General features: G+C 43.8%; 1 protein-coding gene and 1 long non-coding RNA gene across 2 annotated transcripts in view; both read left to right on the forward strand.

Moving 5' to 3' along the window:
- The window catches only part of si:dkeyp-72a4.1 (uncharacterized protein LOC100148058 homolog), a 233,486-nt gene that overhangs the window by 175,413 nt on the left and 45,573 nt on the right, over positions 1-12,500 (forward strand). The gene's annotated exons all lie outside the window — the stretch shown is intronic.
- On the forward strand, positions 2,708-4,116 carry LOC134457863 (uncharacterized). Its single transcript, XR_010036507.1, has 2 exons — positions 2,708-3,289; positions 3,665-4,116. It is a non-coding gene; the product is annotated as an uncharacterized LOC134457863 (long non-coding RNA).

The following is a 12,500-nucleotide window of genomic DNA, read 5'->3' on the forward strand; positions in this document are numbered from 1 at the left end:
TAACATCCTTTGGGTTGAGACCACAGTAGCTCTGTACACCTTCTGCCAGCATTTCGGATGCTGTTCGATTCAACGCAATTTCGCAAGAGCTCAGGGGGAAGGGTAAATGACAATATAATAAAGAACTGACGAAAACGTTATGGAAATCAGCAGTTGCACATTTAATAAGTTAATTTCCATTTAATATTTATTTGTAATCAGACATTTCTTTTTTTAAAAAAGCAAGAATACATATTTTTTATGATGCCATCGCCGAGGGCTGTGCTGCGTTGGGCCGGGCCGTTAGAATCAGTACCACTCCCCCCCCCCCCCCCCCCCCCCCCCCACCCCTGTCGATGCCCCTGTGTGTGTGTGTGTGTGTGTGTGTGTGTGTGTGTGTGTGTGTGTGTGTGTGTGTGTGTGTGTGTGTGTGTGTGTGTGTGTGTGTGTGTGTGTGTGTGTGTGTCCGTCGATGTAGAAGGGGTGGTGGCAGGCGTGCATATGAAAATGACTATGTACATAAATACAAACTAGAGAGTAGTAGCATGGAAGGCAGGAAGAGAGATGTGAGACACACAGACACACATGCACGCACACGCGCATGCACACACACACACGCAAGCACAGACACAGACACACACACACACACACACACACACACAGAGTATGGAGAGCAGGAAAAGACGACAGCAGCTGTAATGATAGGAGATGAAATTACACGTTCACTGCCACCTATGATGAACACTTCCGCCTTTCCGCTTCTCCACTCCTTCTCTCTCTCTCTCTCTCTCTCTCTCTCTCTCTCTCTCTCTCTCTCTCTCTCTCGCTCATTCACGTTCACTGCCACCATGATAAACACAGATAGACAGACAGACAGACAGACAGACAGGCATCTACACACATACACCCCCCCCACACACACACACACACACACACCCTGATCTATTCATCAGCGTAAGGACAGTAATCTGTATAGAGACTGATTACACCAAGCACAATAAGCCACTGCTTAATACAGATTCACTTGATGCCTTGTGTGTGTGTGTGCATCAGTAGTTGTGTAAGATTACATACGCACATCTGTTTGTTTTTTGTGCATGTCAAGTCAAGTCAAGTCAGCTTTTATTGTCAGTTTCTTCACATATGCACAAGTCATACAAGGAAATTGAAATTACGTTTCTCTCTCTATACCATGAAATAGACTGACATTTACAGACTGGCATCAAAGTGCAAGACAATACTGATGGACCAAAAACAGTAAAGTCATGAAGTACAAGTCAAGTCAAATTCACTGAACTGCATATCAAAGAGTGCATGCAGTATCCTGACTGTGGTAAATGTAGATCCCCCCTCAAAGAGAGCTGCTTGCAGACACGAATCCATAAGGACTGACTTCACTTCGTGGTTCCACTCCACAGAAGATGTTCCCTCAAACCGAGGTTGAGTCAATCAAGTAACTACATAATAACTGAGCATTTAACATTGGTGAGTGGCAATGAACATGCCTTTGTACATGTATGTTTTGCTAGCTTGACTATCATCGACTTTCAAATCTCTTCTAGACTTGGTCTGACCAAGAACATAACAATTAACATTTCCTAATGACATTTCCCAAATGGCCTCCCTTGGTTTGCTAATGATTGTTTGCGTCCCAACAAAGTGGGAGGAGTTCCCGATTTTGCGGGAACTCAAAAAGTAGGCATACCTGTCAGCTTTGAGCTCCCAAAATCTGGGAAAATTCCCATATTTAAAGCCAAAATCCGGGAAATTTTCTAAAAAAAAAAAATTGGCAGTCAACGGGATGACAGAGACAGATCGGACGGTGCGTTCTACTCTGCTTTTCACAACAGCGCGCGTGCAAAGACAGTTTCTGTCTAAAATCCCTCAGCAGCGTGGAGAAACAATGCAATGAAAACAAAACAATGAAATGAGCGCAATGAGTTTCTTCTTATTGTTTTGTCGCACAAGTTGTCTGTTCGTGCAAAACTTCGTTAAACTGATTAGGATAATCGCATGATTCGCTGTTCCGAGGCTGTTTTATGCGTTGCATGAACTGACTGTTTCTGAGGAAAACAGTGGGTGCACAAGCGCTACGGAGCTCGAGGTTGACAGCTCGTAATTCTTGGTGGTATCTGGCATACCGTCTTCTGGCAGGTAGCTTGATAAGCAAGACCCTCTGTCTCTCTCTTCAAGAGGGGGTGTGGCTCGTCGGACAGGGCCGTGGGTAGCCTATAAATAGCCTACTGGACCGACTGTGTTTTTTGATAATGTGAAAAATCCGGGATATTTCCGGGAAGAAATCGGGAAATGAGTCAAAATTAGGGAGTTTCCCGGGAAATTAGGGATGGTTGACAGGTATGAAAGTAGGTTCCATTGCTCTTGACCTGACTGGTAGCAACGCTGAAGCTGTTGCGTCACGAGGAGGGCACCGCCTGTCTAATGCTTTGCTATGCTTTCCTCATGGATGTGAAACATATAGTATGACCCCATGAAGACCAAAATGCACACACGCACAAGGTCAAATGATTGTTTTTTTACTTAATATTTTCAATTTTGTAATATTTTCAATTTTGTTGTATGACCTATGCATCTCAAGTCAAGTCAAGTCAAGTGTACTTGATTGTCAAAAATCTACGTAGCAGGGTTAGCACAGAAGTTTGAAATTGCGTTTGACCATCTGAAGACTTTGCTGAATTTGCTGTTGTTGTGGCAAGGATGTTGTCTGGCGGCAAACGCCATACTCAATCACAAGTGTGATCGAGTCTGGGGACCAACTGTACATTATCTCGTAGGGAGGTGTGGTTTCCGTAGCCGTTGATTGGACGGCACGAGTGTCCATCACTCGCCAGAGAGAACCCATGCTGCCTTGCGCGCGATGACGTGTGTATATCGCGACGAGGAAATTATCTGCAAGAAGCCACAGAAATTGAAGAAGCTAAAACAGTCTAGAAATCAACAATGGCGCCAGACGATTTTTGCCGTTTGTGCAAGACAAATGAGAAGGACCACCATCTACATATGGACATTCAACTGACATGTTCGCAGTGAAAAAAGAAACAACAATTTCGAACAGGCTGGCGTTCCTACGCTTGATTGTATCCTCCGTGTCGGGACAGTCAAGGAGATGTTGTTCGCGTTGCGCCTCAGTCATAAACAGACTCGGAAAGGATTCACCTAATATTCAGGCAATGGGAGGAAGAATTCAAAGACGGCAACGTCTCCAAAAGGCCACGCGAGCCAACGCCATCGACGACACCGAGGGATTTGAAAAAGACATTGCCAAACCCACTGACTCCAAGTGCCAACTCAGGTATCCAGTTTACTCTGTTCAATCGCTCCAAGTGGTAGCTCCAGCTCCTTAAATGCAATGCTCGCTCACTATTACATTATAATCTCTTCATAGACAATGTAACAGTTCTTGTTTAGGTTTTCTTACTGATCTGCCATTAACTAGTCATTTAAAAAGTCCAGAAAATGAGCACGGTTTGGTAGTTGTCCCAGTCAATCGATAGAGGGGAGAGCATTTCACAGTCCCCCTACACTCACTGACACGACCCTCACTCCAACCCTCCCCCTTACTGCATTAATTTACCATAATGTGTACTGTAATAATGGGCCTAGATTATCTGAACATATTCTGTTTTTAATAGCCTAAGCCTTGGTATCCACTTATTTCTTTAAACAGATGATGGCAGGCACTGACAAGGAGCTGGGCATAACAAGACCAAGTGGAGCTCACCATGTGGACATGACAAGACATCCTCACCTTGGTGGACACACTGCAAGAGGCAGAACTTTTTAAACAGAAACCAGGTCGCACATCTACTGCATTCCCTGGCTTCCGAAATGACTTGTTGGCAAAGCTCGATCACAAGGCACTGTGGACGTGGATGAGCAGCAAACTGAATGAATGGAGCAGTGTCCTTTGAGTTATTTGTACTGTTTGTCTAGCCAGGTAACACCCATGCTGCCTTACAGGCGACCGTCAATGTTGGTACGGCGTCTTCAAAAATGTGAATGCCAAAATTATTAAAATAAGTTTTACTTAATTACTTTCCTATTTTCTTGCTTTGAAATAGTTTGTTATTCTTGTTTGTTATTCTAAGTCATTGTCCTTCATTAAAATCATTTCCTTTACCAAGCTGTCTCTTCATTAGTTTTCAGGGAACACATTACAACATGTATTTATTCAGAATGATATTTACTATATATACAAGTGTGCAGTTATTTACAATTATTTACAGTGGCTCTGTACTTAATCTGATAATGGAAGCATGGATAAGCCTGACTCAATGCTGCTTAGAGAGGTTTCAGCATCCTCATCCTCAACATCAAAATACACTGGAAAGTCCATGTCTGGTGACAGGTATGGTTTTTCAGGAATGTCAGGGAATTCACACACATCAAAATCTTTAAATACTTTGTGAACAATGCGTAGGATGTCCTGGCCATGTTTTATGTCAAATACAGGGAGATTCTGCATGACAAGTCATGTCATATCACAAAGACTTTCCAAAACTGAGTAAATTAGTACATTGCTGAAACCAGTGCAGAATGAGGCATTTGTGTAAAGGTGTTCACCTAGTGCAATCAGGCTATCCCTATACTCCTCCAAAAGCTGTCTGACCAGTCCCTGCTCTTCAAATGTGACATTTCTGCATTTGACAGGTGACGGGATTTGTTTGGGTATTTCAAAGTTGGGTTTTGGCACAGAGCAACAGTCAGAGTTACACTTGCATAATGAGTGGCAATAGGTGCAGCAGGAATGGCCAGGCTCCACACTGGACACGTGAGGCTCAAAATGTACATACAGGGCTTTCCTAAAGCAGCCATTTAGACTTTCTTTAAGCATCGTTTTCTCCCTCGTGTTTATTGTCCGGCAGTATATATTGACTGGTGACATCTCCACTCCTTTCTCTTTCAAGTCCTTCACGAGCCAGTCGAAACAGTCCAGTGACTCACTCGAAAGTCGTCTTATGGAGAGTCTGATGTTGGGTCGATTGGGGCTGGCAATGATGTCAACTGGGTTTTGGAGTTGGAGCGGTCTCCTGACAATTTCTCTTGAGTGCGATTCCGCAGACACAGTCAATGCCAGTACCGGTGTTTCTACAAAATAAGAATACAAGAACAACATCACAACATGGAAATCATTTGCATTACAGTCATAGCTGTTCAGAATTGTGGCTTCAGAGCTTATGGGTTATCAACAGTCCTATTCTCTGGTGTCTCCACTACTTCTTACCTGTCAGCCCATCCCCCCGGTTGTTGTCGTGGGTTACCTGCCCCCCCCCCCAACCAACCACCTCCACTCCCCCGACTACTCTGCCTGTACACTTGGGGACACCGCTCCTGTCCCCTGACTTGGTGGACAGATCAACAGGCACCAGCAACAGAACTTTCTTTTCTCGAGGTGTGCATTGGCCTGTGAGATACACCCTGCCAGGACACTACGTCAGAACACTCCGCTTAGGCCTACTTTTTCATACACTGAATACATTGCATGATATTTTAACTGTACTATGAAAAGAGCAATGCCAAAGCATCAAAGCGTTACTTGATTATTGCATGTAATTTTTGTAATGTCAAAATGTCAGAAAGTTTAGAACACTGCATAATCAATGGGGTGAGAGGTGTGATATCACAGTAGCAATACCATGATTAGAAAACTGCTCTTCAAAAGATTAATGAGTTGAGTGAGTTAAAGTTTTCAGTGAAATAAAATGTCTTAGGTAGGTAAGGTTAGAATGATCTGAAAAAGGTGTTAATATTACCCACCTGGTTTCACGATAGCTCTCAGTTCCCCAACCTCGCAAAGCTTTCCCTAAAAGCCTTCCGTCCTTTCTCAGCCTTCCTCCTGTTTGAGAAAAGAAAACCACAAGTAAAGTGTAGAGATGTTAGTCATTTGCAGTGGAAAATGATTGCCCTTCTGAAGTTAGGCCTGCTTAACAAATGTAGCAAAAACGTATTTTTCTCAGGTAGGCTGATGATACTTGTGCACACAACCGAGAGCTGTGCTACTCAAGTCTGCACACTGCTGGATATGCTCCAAAAAATAAACTGTATTAATTAAAACACACAATATTTCGATCACCCTGGATCTTAATCAGGCATATGGGTAACAGGAAGGAGCTGTGGCCTATAACTTATCAGATGACCTTATTTTACACCCGTCCAGGCAGGGCACCAAAAGGTGTCAGTCAATTAGACAGACTGGTGTCTTGACCTGTGCCTATTCATACAAAAGGCAAAACATTACATTACACTTAGGGCCTAGTTAGGGGGTAGTTAGGTTAAGCATGGAAGCTCTCTCTCTGTCTCTCATCTAAGTTATATCCCGATGAAGATCCTGGGCATGTTTTGATAAGAATACGTGAAATATAATCAGGGGGGAGTGCATATGATAAGAACACGTGAAATATAATCAGGGGGAGCCCATGGGGCTATACGTCTGAATCCCGTGCAGCCTTACTAGCTTCTTCAACTGCAAGGAGTTTTTGGATTTGCGCACCCTACCCAAACGACTAAAGCTGTGCTACTTAAGCCTTTACTCACTGTAACATTAAATTGATATCGAAAATGAACCCATAATGTGACATTGTGACAACCACAGTAGGTACAGACATAAGGACAATGATATCAAGAAATAACACTTACCATTTATATAAGTAAGATGGACTTCATCGACAACTACGCCGATCAGGTTGGTCTTGTATACATCGGTGGCTAGCATGTCCTCCCACTTCGCGCTCAGCCAGGCCTCGGGACTGCCAAACAGAATCTTATAACGGCATCATCTCTCAATCGCCGTTTCATCGTCTTGACCCAGCTGTGTTGATATTCCAAGGCCGACTGCGTCCTTTATTTGGTCCTCCACCAATGCTATTAATGGCGAAACCACAGCAACGACCGGGGTCTCGCAAACCCCCATTACCTTAGTAACCAACGGAGCGAGTTGGTAAATCAGACTTTTACCAAATCCAGTCGGTAGTAAGGCTAACACATCTTCCTTTCCGCTGACAAACGACTCTAACGCTAAGCGCTGTTCGTTTTTCAAAGCGAAATTACGTTCCAAACTATTCAAAACACTGTCCAGAGCTTCTCCGAAAGATTGCTTCGCTTCGGCTGCCGCCATGATGGGTTCGCAAAAAAACTACTAGCAACTAACTTCCGTTTGTCGAGTAGTACGCGTCATCGTCTTTCGTGCCTCCTCGCTCTGTGATTGGCCCCCGTTTCGATGTAAAGATTTCTGCCTTGGTCCCCAGGCTGTCCAGCAATTCGAAAAGAATGCGCAAGGCAGCATGGGTACTCCCAGGCTAGCAAGGATGCAGAAGAGGTATTCCATCTCTGGAATAATTATTGTGTGTGTGTGTGTGTGTGTGTGTGTGTGTGTGTGTGTGTGTGTGTGTGTGTGTGTGTGTGTGTGTGTGTGTGTGTGTGTGTGTGTCTGTCTGTCTGTCTGTCTGTCTGTCTGTCTGTCTGTCTGTCTGTCTGTCTGTCTGTCTGTGTGTGTGTGTGTGTGTGTGTGTGTGTGTGTGTGTGCGTGCATGCGTGCGCGCTTGTGTGTGTGTGTGTCTGTGCTTGTGTGTCTCTGTGTGTCTGTGCTTGTGTGTGTGTGTGTGTGTATGTCTGTGCTTGTGTGTGTATTTATTTTTGTGGAGACGTGTGCCTCTGTGCATAGTATGTGTGCATACTGTTCCCCATATGTTTGTGAGTAGCCTATGTTTGATATTGTGTAGCCTATAAGTGTCTTAATGATGCAGATAAATAGCTCTGCTGTTAGCTGTTGCTGCCTTCTCCCAGTGCTGCTGTGTTATTGCTTGTTTGTGTGTGCGTGCGTGTGTGTGTGTGGGTGCGTGGGTGCATGCCTGCGTGTATGCGTACATGGATGCGTGTGTGTGTGCCTGCGTGCCTGTGTGCCAGCGTGCCTGCCCGTGTGTGTGTGCCTGTGTGCAAGCATGCATGCGTGTCTGAGGACAGTGCGTGCCTGAGGACAGTGCCTGCGTGCATGCGTGCCTGCGTGCCTACGTGCCTGCGTGCCTACGTGCGTGCGTGCATGCGTGCCTGAGGACAGTGCGTGCGTGCGTGCGTGCCTGCATGAGGACAGTGCGTGCGTGCGTGCGTGCGTGCGTGTGTGCGTCTATACCTCCATCTCTCCTCCACATGCCCTCATATCTCAACTGTTTAGTGAGTGTATAGGACGCAACTGCACATGCCCCAACAGCAACGTGTCATTAATATTATAAATATTATATCCATACACATTTAGATAAAATCATTTCTCTCTGTCTCTGTCTCTCTTCCCTTTGTCTCTGTCTCTGTCTCTGTCTCTGTCTCTGTCTCTGTCTCTGTCTCTGTCTCTCTCTCTCTCTCTCTCTCTGTCTCTGTCTCTCTCTCTCTCTCTCTCTCTGTCTCTCTCTCTCCCTCTCTCTCTCTCTGTCTCTGTCTCTCTCTCTCTCTCTCTCTCTCTCTCTCTCTCTTTCTCTCTTTCTTCCTAAAGCGAAGGTGTTTGTCAGAGAATCAAAAGGCTGCTTCATCTGAGTAGTGATCATAGTCTGGGGAAGGTGCATGCGTGCGTGCATGCGTGCGTGCATGCGTGCATGCGTGCGTGCGTGCGTGCGTACGTGTGTGCGTGCGTACGTGTGTGCGAGCGTGGGTACATGCGACACAGACATCAAAAGACGGACAGAGATAGAGACATCATTAGCTAGCTAGCAGTGAGTATCTTCTTCTTTCCTCTCATCTGTGCCTTTTTCATTTTGTCATCTCGTCTCTTCTCTCCCTTCCTGTTTCATTTTCCGTCTTTCTTCCGCCCATCTCTCCTAGCGCCACACAGTCACATCCGTATGAAAAGGATTTGGAATTCCTTATTCCTTTTCCTTTCAAGAAAGTTTATCACTGTCCCATACAAAGGCATAGACAGGAAAAGACGTTAGCACTGTATTCCAATGCATTCACAGGCACTCACACAGTCAGGCATGCATGACATTGTGTACTGTACTGGGTCAACACTGATGGCACGAGTAGACCAGACGCGACTTGAGCAACTCCGGTGATGGAGGGGATTGAAAGGTAACACTTTACAATAACTACCCAAAAAAGCTTTATAAACACTTATAAATAATGAACTAATTATCAACAAAATGTTTACTAATGTTTATAAATGGGTAAGAATATTATGTTAGCACAACAGACAGAGCACAGTCTTATTGGTCCTGGAAGTTTATCCTTCAAAGACCAGAAGGCATGAAACCACATAAAACTCACACTGTAGAAGTTGATTCCCACTCCACTGTGCTGTCATAGTTTGGTTCTTACTCATTTACAAACATTTGTAAATGCTTTGTTAAATGTTAATTGTAATTAAATGTTAATAAAGTGTTTATTAAGCTTTTTTGGGTAGTTATTGTAAAGTGTTACCGGTTGACTTTGTATCGAGTCGCTGGCGACAGAAGAGACAAATGCGATTTGGGCAACTGGAGGCGATTTGAGCGATTTGAGGGACTTGAGCGACTGGAGGCGACTGGAGGCAATTTGAGCGACTTGAGCGACTTGAGTTTGTAGTTGGACTTGAGCGATGATGCACTTCAGGGGCAGCCGCCACCGGGAATTGGAAATTTGGTTTTTTAATTATCTGTCGCTTCTACAGTTCGTGTGGCCCTTGCTACACAGTCCAGCGATTCTGTGTTGCTTATTCTTGTCACTCTGGTAAGAGACTTGCTTGTGTGTGGACATTGTCAGGACCGGATTGTGATTCCATGTGCCCCTGGGCCAGGCAACAATAACAGCCCCTCCCCCTCAGTGGGTGGTGCTAGTGTTCAATGTTGTAGGCCAGATGTCGTTGATAAAATTTGAAAAATGCACTTGTTAAAAGTACTCTGCTCCTCGGCTCTGGAATGCACTTCCCCCTGACATCCGCAACATTGACTCTTTACCCCAGTTCAAATCCAGACTAAAGACTCATCTGTTTCAGTCAGCCTATTTTTTTTATGAGTTTTTAACTCTGTTTTGTTTTATTTTTGTTTTTCAACCTGTTTACTGTATGTCCCCTTATTTTGAAAGGCGCTTTTAAATAACATGTATTATTATTTATTATTATTATTTCAATGCAATATGAGAATGGAAATGAAGGGTTCAGATGCAAAACCCCCTAAGTGCCTTTTCAGAAAATAATCTTAATTCATTTTTATTTAATACAAAGCTATCAAAATTGCAAAAAAAAAAAATTATTTATGTAATATAACTATTTATATGTATTATCAAGTACATGAATGTAAACCAAACCAACAACGGGGTTCTCTAAAAATATAGAAGTGCAGGTCTTCAGAAATGGAGTTAGGGGTTTTTGCATCTGAACTTTTCAAATATAGAGCCTTTGGGATGCAGGGCCCCCTTGATTCTTGGGCCCCTGGGCCTTGCCCGTGCATTTAGCTGTCAGGGCCTTGTGTCTCTGGAGATTTTGTTACCGTAATTATAACAGAATTTGATCTATTAAAGTTGATAATACAGTAATTGATGAGACTATCAGGTTTGATGATGATGAATTAATTGTGATATGCTTGTTAAACGTTGATAGGAAGAGAAGAGATGGATATGCGTATTACATGCTGATTAATTGGAATCTCTTGTGACTATTATACTCTCTGAGGTATTGAGATGGATGGATCTGCTCCAGTGGCCTCTGGGTGTTTTGACATGTGGACCAATCGTCTGCATTCCCTATACCCACACACTGCCAATAGATGAGCTCACCAACCACAACTGTGTGTGTGTGTGTGTGCACCGGACAACTGAAGGGTTGTTCACAAGGACCTTCATGCACTTACATCATAACAACATAGCTATGACAGTACCAAGAGCCCTAAAGGGACACTGTGTGAGATTTTTGGTTGTTCATTTCCAGAATTCATGCTGCCCACTCACTAATGTTACCTTTTTCATGACTACTTACCACCACCATCAAATTCGCAGTATTCATTATGACTGGAAAAATTGCACTTTTCATACAATTTCCTAAAATAGCCATTTTTAGCTGCAAAATGACCGTCATTGGACCATATTAGTTAATATTTGTTTACTACTTAGTAAACTTTCATGTAAAGATCACATTTGGCAATAGGGAGCCTAGTTTCAATGAGCAGCATAGTTGCAGTAGCCTACCTTTTTTGTCCATTTCCTGCACAGTGTCCCTTTAAGTAAGAGACTAAGACATAGCCATTACAATTTTGTTGACAGTAAGGGTATAACATAGATTCTGCGCAAAGGGGTTAAATATATGGAGAACTCTTCTGTCAAACCCGTTTCCACTGTATTGAGTGTGTTGTGCTCAGGTGAAGGAGTTGTGTGATTCCTGACCCGCCAGGTTGGTGGGGGGAGTAATTAACCAATACTCAACTCCATCCTCCTCCATGACTAACTTTACCCTGAGCATGGTACCGTCCCGCCGCACTGTTCCCTTTCAGACGTCATTAGGGGCTGCCCCCTTGCACGGATGAGAAATAAATGCAATTTCGTTGTGTGCAGTATGCAGTGTTCACTTGTGTGCTGTGGAGTGCTGTGTCACAATGACAATTGGAGTTGGAGTTTGCCAGTTGGGCTTTCAGTTTTCACTTCACATGAGAGGACAGCTGCTGAGATACAGCATGAAGACACTCCCCCTTGTGGCCAACGCCACACATCACACTGTTGTCAGCCGCAGTTTACCGTAGTGTGTGTGTGTGTGTGTGTGTGTGTGTGTGTGTGTGTGTGTGTGTGTGTGTGTGTGTGTGTGTGTGTGTGTGTGTGTGTGTGTGTGTGTGTGTGTGTGTGTGTGTGTGTGTATGTGTGTGTGCGTGTGTGTGTGTGTGTGCGTGTGTGTCTGTGTGTCTGTGTATCTGTGTGTGCCTGTGCGTGCCTGTGTGTTTTTGAAAGTGTGTGATAACCAGATATGTAAATCTGTAACCTAACCAATAACACATCTGGCCATAATCTTCAAACACGTACAACCACACAAGTCTGCACATAAGTCTCTCTCTCTCTCTCTCTCTCTCTCTCTCTCTCTCTCTCTCTCTCTCTCTCTTTCGCTCTCTCTCTCTCTCTCTCTCTCTCTCTCGCACGCTCTTTTTTTTCTCTCTCTCTCTCTCCATATCTCTCTCTTTTGTATTTCTCTCTCTCTCTCTCTCTCTCTCTCTCTCTCTCTCATTCACTCACTCGCTCTTTCCATCTTTCTCTATTTGTGTGCATTCATGACGATGTTAAGAACGTGTTCTTTTTTATTATTAGAAGAAGAAAAGGCGTGTTGGTACAAAGGGAGCAACAAGAAAACCAAACAAAACATAAAGCCAAAATCAACAACCAACAATAATAACAACAACAAAAGCAAAGCAAAAATAAAAGCATACATACTCACATAACTTATTAATGGCCAGAAGCTAAGGAATATCCTAGAGAGATGAAAAAGAGCATAAGAACATATATGTTGTTATACATGTTCTTCTATTATTGTGTTCCTGTCTGTTGATTTTACTTCCGAACAGCAGCTTCGA

This window comes from Engraulis encrasicolus, chromosome 11 (genome assembly GCF_034702125.1).
Source record: "Engraulis encrasicolus isolate BLACKSEA-1 chromosome 11, IST_EnEncr_1.0, whole genome shotgun sequence".
Classification (NCBI taxonomy): Eukaryota; Metazoa; Chordata; class Actinopteri; order Clupeiformes; family Engraulidae; genus Engraulis; species Engraulis encrasicolus.